Here is a 7092-nt window from a genome sequence, read left to right on the forward strand (position 1 = left end):
GGTCTACGTAAGTGCCGCCCGTCCCCTCCTCCCGGACCCCCGCTCCTGTTCCCCCACGGCGCGCGCTGAGCCCACCGGGAAACGGAGCGACTCGAGTCGCCAGACCCTCTTTGGAGCCCCCCTTCCCGCCCCGCCGTGGTTCTCCGCGGCAGTTTCCAGCCCCCGCGCGCAGGGTGGGCAGAGGGGAGCCGGCGCCGGCCGGGGGGCACAGACTCGGCCGCGGGGACCCCGCGCTTCCGAGGGGCGCCCGAGCCGGTCTGCGGTTGGCTCTGCAGGGCTGGGGACCCCGGTCCCCCCGGTCCCCCCGGGCCTGGAATGTCGGCGGGCTTGCCCTTCTGTACTTTAGGATCTGACATGTAGGGTTTCTTTTTCCTGGTAGTTTATTCTTAGCGCTGTCAACGTGCTTAGTGTTTTTAATTTTTTTTAATTTTTCAGGGCACCCTTTCCTCCCTCTCTCCAGTTTTTTTGTGTTTCTGTTTTGTTTTGTTTTAGTCAGGCATTTTGTCCCTCTGATCTTGAGTGGGTGGGCTGGCAGGACACTTGGAGAGGAGGCGTTCTGTCCCCTGATCTTGAGTGGCCTTTGGAAAATGACAGGCCAGACGGAAATTTACACAGGCGTCCGGTGATTCCAGAAATGCAGGGTGTCCGGCTAGGTGGGCGCCCGGCCTGTCGTCCCCCGTGGCGGCGTGGTGCGCGTGTTCCTTGTCTCAGGGTTTACGCTTGGGCCCCGCAGCCCACCTTCCAAAGGGAAAGCGCAGCGGGCGCCTTGGGCCGGCGCCTTTGGGGCGCCCTTTCGTGCGCTCGGCTTGCGGGGGACCGGCCTCCAGGCGACCCGGCGGGGAAGCCCGCGCGACCCGGCCGTCGCGCGGGCTCCGTGTGTGTCAGTTTGTGGAAAGTGTGTCGCGCGCGGCCGGGGTCGGGGTCGGGACGCTGGGACCACCTGGGAGCCGATGTAGAGGGATATGATTTCCATTTTCAAGGCGCATTCATCCTGTGCAGGGAGACAGCCTAACATAAAATTTGCCTAACAAAAAATATATTAACAGGTGGAAAGACTATCTCCCAGTTGAACAGCGGATGCCTGGGACTCGTTTCATTGCTTTCAAAGTTCCTTTAAAAAAGGTGAGCAAAAGTTAATACCATATTCTTCCAGAAATCTGAATTCACCATATAGAGCCCTGGCTCTCAACCCCGTCGTACTCCATTTTCCCGTTTTATAGCAAATAGTTTTTAATACCTCTTTTACTATCCAGAAATGGGATTCATAGACAAATACAACCAACTTTTGTACTTAATTAAAAAACAAAAAAAAAACAATGCAATGCCCTAACTATAAATAAAGAATAAAGTAATTTATAAGAAAGTAATATGTATCTCAGTATGTAAATGTTTGGGGATGACTATACTAGAAATAAAGAAATAGTCGGTTACTTGTACCATGAATGCAATAAACTGTGGACTTTGATTGATAACGATGTGTCAGTGTTGGTTCATGAATTCTAACAAATGAAGCACACTGGTATGGCATGTTGGTAATGGGGAAGGCTGTGTGGGATGAAGGAGAGAGGGTATAAGTGGGAACTGTGTACATTTTGCTCAGTTTTGCTGTGAATCTCAAACTGCTCTAAAACTAGTCTACTAATTAAGAAAAAAAGTGTGTGTTGCTGACACTTGAATAACCAAAGAGATCAGTGGAACAGGGTACATGTATAAGCCAAATACATGAAAGAATATTTAGCAGTGAAAGCCATCCTTCCTATATGTAGATATTCAAGAAGTATTTATTTCTGTGTCTATTTTCAGGCACTCCGCTTGGAGCTGGCAATACAGTGGTAGGCAAAATTGATGTGGTCCCTGCCTTCTGGGAGTTTCGAGTCAGGTTAGGAGACCAACATGAAATAAACAAACATAGAAATAACTATATAGAAGTGAGCTTATTTTCTTCCGTCTAATCTCTCTGGAAGAAAGGATTGTAATATCGCTTGTAAGCTACAGAGGAGGAAACTTTACTTTGAATCTCATATGTTAGCATCCCAGGGTTTGAATAAATGGATAATATAGTAAAGGATTTTAAACATATGTTCTTCCTTATTTTATTCTTTCTGACAGAGTTTTGAAAAGAATCTTGCTCCAGAAGAACGTTTCTCCCCCTTGGATCTCTTAACAAAATCCAAGGACAGAATGAAGAACTTGGGCTGATTATTGACTTAGCAAATACTCGCCGCTCTTACAAGCCAGAGGTAAATGGAAGGCGTAATTGAAAATGACCTTCTTTCTGATACTGTAATAATTCATAGTAGTTCAGTAGTTATCATCTTATGCTAAGGTGAGTCCTGGCCTTCTCTCATGGGTTCAAAAAGGGAAGCTAGTGGTTTCCTTAAATACACATTTGTAATTGCTGTTTCAAAATGAGATGAAAGATATGAATTGAACTATAGTATTTGGCAGTAGGCTCTAGATATGCTTAAGAAATTCTATAAGCTTCCATGTTCTACATTTTGAAAATGAAGTAAACTTTTAGCAGTTACAGTAGTATCCTAAAAAGAAAGAAAGGTATGTCCATTATGTCTTTAGCACTTATGTTAAGCAGTTGCCTGAGCATGTTTAAGCATCAGTGTAAAAGACAATTGTTCTCTAAGTTTTATGCTTCCTTTTCCTGATGCCTTCTGATATAGTACAGAAACCCATCTATTCTCTTGGCCCATGTAGGACATTCCCGTGCAAAAGAATTATCCTCCTTCTGACCTGTTCCATGGCCTTGGGAGACAGTAACACCTAATGTCTTTTAATATTTGTAGAGCAGTTTGCCATTTAGAAAGTTCTTTCATATCCATTGACTTAGTTAATCTTCACAGCAATCCTTTGCTCTTGAAGTGGAAGTAGTACTGATATCTCCTACTGAGTGCTTACCCTGCACTAAGCTCAGAGGATAGACAACTACAATTACTAATTTTCCAGACGATGAAACTGACTCTCGGAAAAGGAAGAATTGAAATTTCAGCTCTGTTATTGCTTTTTTTTTTATTGTGGTAAAATATAGAGAAATCATATTTCTTTTAACCGTTTATAAATATGCAGTTCAGTGGCATTAAGTACAGTCACAGTGTTGTGTAACCATCACCGCTGTCTAGAACCAAAACTTTTTCATCGTCCTCAACAAAAACTCTGTAACCATCAAACAGTAACAACCCCATTTTCCCTCCCACCAACCCTTGGTAACCTCTATTCTATTTTCTGTCTCTGTGAATTGGCCTATTCTAGGTACCTCGTGTAAGTGGAATCTGCAGTATTTGTCCTTCTGTGTCTGGCTTATTGCACTAAACATCGTGTTTTCAAGGTTCATCCATGTTATAGCACGTAACGAAATGCCATTTCTTTTTTGGCTTAGAAAATCCCATTGTGTGTATATAGACCATAGTTTGTTATTCAACGGTTGATTGACACTTGGTTGTTTTCCACCTTGTAGGTATTGTGAATCATGCTGCTATGATCATTGGTGTACAGATATTTGTTCAAATCCCTGCTTTCAGTTCTGTTAGATGTGCAGCGTAGGTAGTAGCAGAGTTGTTGGATCATAGCCTACTGCCAAATACTAAGCTCTACGCTTAACCTGTGAGAAAGTGCCAAACTGTTTTCTACAGTGTCGTCTTGTTTTTAAACAATTATCACAAATTTTAAGCATATACAAAAGTATAAAACTACTGTGAGTGTTCCTTGTATACCCATGAACTCATCCAGCTTTCTTATTTACCAACTGATGGCTGTCATGTTTTATCTGTACCCCCACCTGTTTCACCCCATTCCGTATTATCTTGAAGCAGCTCCGAGACAACATGTAAATTACACCTGTACGTTTTTGGTACGTGCATTTAAAATATAGGACTTTTATTCCTTAATATCATTTTTTAATATTAAATACCCAGGGAGTGCTCAAATTTGCAGTTGTCTCCTAAACGTCATAAAAAATTGTCTATAAGAATTTTGAATTAGATCCAAATAAGGTCCACACTTTGCCGTGGATTGTTAGGTCTCTGAAGTCTTGTTTAATCTATAGGTTCTCCCTCCATGTCTCTCTCACTTTTTTTTTCCTCCTTGAATTTTGTTTTTAAAGAAACCAGGTAATTTGTCCCATCTAGATGCCGATGATTACATTCCATGTGTTGGTAACATATTCTTCAGTCCTTTTATTTCCTGTAAATCGGTAGTTGATCTGAATGAAGCTTGCATGTTTTGTTTTGGCAAGACAGTTTCATGGGTGATGATGTGTTCTTCCATGGAGACGTATATAGTTGTGTCTTTCTGTGGTATTAGCAGTCACTGATGATTCATGCCTACATCCATTAATTCAGTTGAGGCTTCAAAGAATGGTGAATTCTGTTGTTCCTTTTTTCACTTATTAGCTGGGTATATTTGTACGAGGAGAAGATTCCCCTCATCAGCTGTTTGGTTGCTCAGTTGTAGAGGCATGATTCTCTTCTTTTATTTAACAGTTTTCAAAATAATGAGTTGATTCACAAATATCCTCCAGTGTTGACCAGTTTTGTAAAATTTTATTTATTCCTATCACCGTGGACTCCGTTACAGTTATTATTCTAACTGAGGCCCTATCTTTGGCCAGTTGGAGCTTCTCGGTGACTCCTGAGTCCTTTTGACATGACATCAGTTGTTTCTAGACTTTTTCAGTGGTCAGAGCTAGGAAATATGTACGTTTGTTTTTAATATTTTTAAAATATGTCATAGGTTCCTCCTGCTACTTTCCATTTAAATTCAGAACTAGAGAATTTTCACTTATCCTTTTCTGTCTTCTATTGATAGTCTACTTTCTCCCACCTCAAGAATACCAGTTCTCAACAATGCCTGAAATTGCCTCTGTTTCCTAATTCGAATCCAAGTTCTTCTGACTCTATTCTACTACTCTCCTTAAATCACAGCCGCTTTATGGCCCTTGAAATGTAAGATAGAACATAAATGTAGGTAGAACTGTTTATATCATTTTGAGTTACATGTGCATTCATTCACATAGATTTGCTTTTCCTTTTGCATGCCTGGTAACTGTCCGTTCTGCAGTTTTAATGAAAATCAAGTGATAATTACTGGTTAAAGCAGCTTTGGAAAAAATGGCTCTCATCAGAATGACTGACATACAAAGTTTAATGTACTCTCCTGGTTTATATTCTGCCTTCTCTAATTAATTTTTTATTCTTTCCCTACAAAGGAAATAATACATATTTTCATGGTTTTGCCTTGTAGGACTTACCAGAAACTCTTCCTTATTTAAAAATGTGTACAATTGGGCATCAGGTGTCAGATGACGACACTAGTTTTAAATTCCAGTGTGCTGTTAATGGGTTTCTGAAAGAACATAAAGATAACGGTGAGTTGCTTTTGTGTTTGTTTTTGTTTTTCCTTTACCTGAACTTTGGTATGCATTTTGAGTGGGGTTGGGGATTTTTAACATTTTTAATAGTTCTGACATTAGTGTCAAGTTGTGTTTGGTAACATTAAGGTGGAAATGTCAGACGGTGCTAATAGAGTACGGTGTTTTTCCTGTTTATGGTCACAAACAATTTAGTTTAGTTTGGAAAGTGATCTTTGTGAGAAATATGAACTGAGCTAGCTTACTTATCTCTTTTTTAAAAATTTGAATGGAAAATACATGAAAACATAAAAATGTTCTTTTGTCCTGTTTATTGGTTGAGAGGTGGAAGAAAAGGTTTAGACTCTCAGGTTCTTAGCGTACACAAAAGAGAAAACAAAAAGCAAAGGTTCAGAGTGAGACAGATCCCTAGAAGCAAAACAAAGCGGAGTGGACCAGGTAGAGTGGCTTCCTCATCATATATGTGTTTAAGATATTTTTGCTGCTTTTACCCTTCGGGTGCAAGTGAGGAAGAACACTACCACCTCTTACTCTTATCTTCAGACAGGAAGAACTTAAAAGGCTGGTGTTTTCTTGTTTCCGCTTTAAGATCTACTCTGTTGATAGTAGGTCTTAATAGCGTGTGAATTTTAAGGATCCACTTGCCTTTTTCTAGCATCTAACTATCAGAAGGAACATGGTGTTTGCCATGTTTTAAGACTGAGGAATCTTTTGTCTTTGGAACACCACGGACGCCCATGTGAAAGTGTTCATTTTGTCCTCTTTCTAAATTTAGCCTGAGGAGTGTGCACTTTATTAACAGACAGTAAATATTCCGTGTATATATAAAATGATGCACGTATATACATAAAACAGGGAGTAGGGGAGAGGGAATAGAGATGGAGGTGGGAAGATAGGGGATAGGAGGCGAGAGAGAGAGGGAGAGACTGGAATTTCAAGATAAATTTTCATTCTATAACCTGGTTGCTTAATGCAGGTACTAGCTCTTAAATATCTTCAGCCCTATTCACAGATCTTCCGTGTACTTTAGCTTTAAAACTTGAGAGGCTTGGCCTGTCCTGTGATAACCAGGGTGTCTAGAAAGGAGGCAAATTATCTGATGTGTTTAAACTGTAGTCACAGAAATGTTACCTCTTAAGACGTTAGGGCGCAGCTGCCGGCCTACTCACTTCCTCCAGGCTCCTTTGTGTGTGTTCTGTCTGTTCCGCGTGGACTAGAAGATCCTTACAAGTGCATGAGAACACGTTTGTAAACCTTGATTGTTCACATGTTATACCAAGTGTAGTCCATTGCATATGCTGACTCCTCTGTGGGTCTTCTGCATGCAGTGGGCTAACTTCACCATGCTGTCTGCCATTGCAGTCTCAGGACCTTAGTTATGGTCCATTGGTGACTTCCTCTGCTGTAAGGCCCTCCCACAGATGCCAGGCTCACTGATAATGAGGAGGAGACTATACTACGCACTCCCTAGAATTGGTAGAGACTCAGAAAATGAATTGTTTCAGTAAACACCGAGAGCCTTATAGGTTTGTTGTTAGGGCACGGGGATACGGAGGTGAGTAGAAGTCTTTGTTCAGTAGCAACTTACAGTTGTCTAGGAAGAGAAACATGTAGTGAGTATAAGTGGGTTAATTATGATAAAAGAATCAAGTGCAGCAGGAATATAGAGGAGAAATTGAGGAAGGCCTGACCGAGGAGACAGCGTTTGAGCTGGG

General features: G+C 41.3%; 1 long non-coding RNA gene across 1 annotated transcript; it reads left to right on the forward strand.

The window, feature by feature from the left end:
- Positions 1 to 12: 12 nt before the first annotated feature.
- On the forward strand, positions 13 to 6582 carry LOC114906353. The gene is made up of 3 exons (XR_003796435.1): positions 13 to 1122; positions 2110 to 2240; positions 5251 to 6582. It is a non-coding gene; the product is annotated as an uncharacterized LOC114906353 (long non-coding RNA).
- Positions 6583 to 7092: the final 510 nt, after the last annotated feature.

This window comes from Monodon monoceros, unplaced genomic scaffold, assembly GCF_005190385.1.
Source record: "Monodon monoceros isolate NGI ecotype Baffin Bay Population unplaced genomic scaffold, NGI_Narwhal_1 Contig3542_ctg1, whole genome shotgun sequence".
Lineage (NCBI taxonomy): Eukaryota > Metazoa > Chordata > Mammalia > Artiodactyla > Monodontidae > Monodon > Monodon monoceros.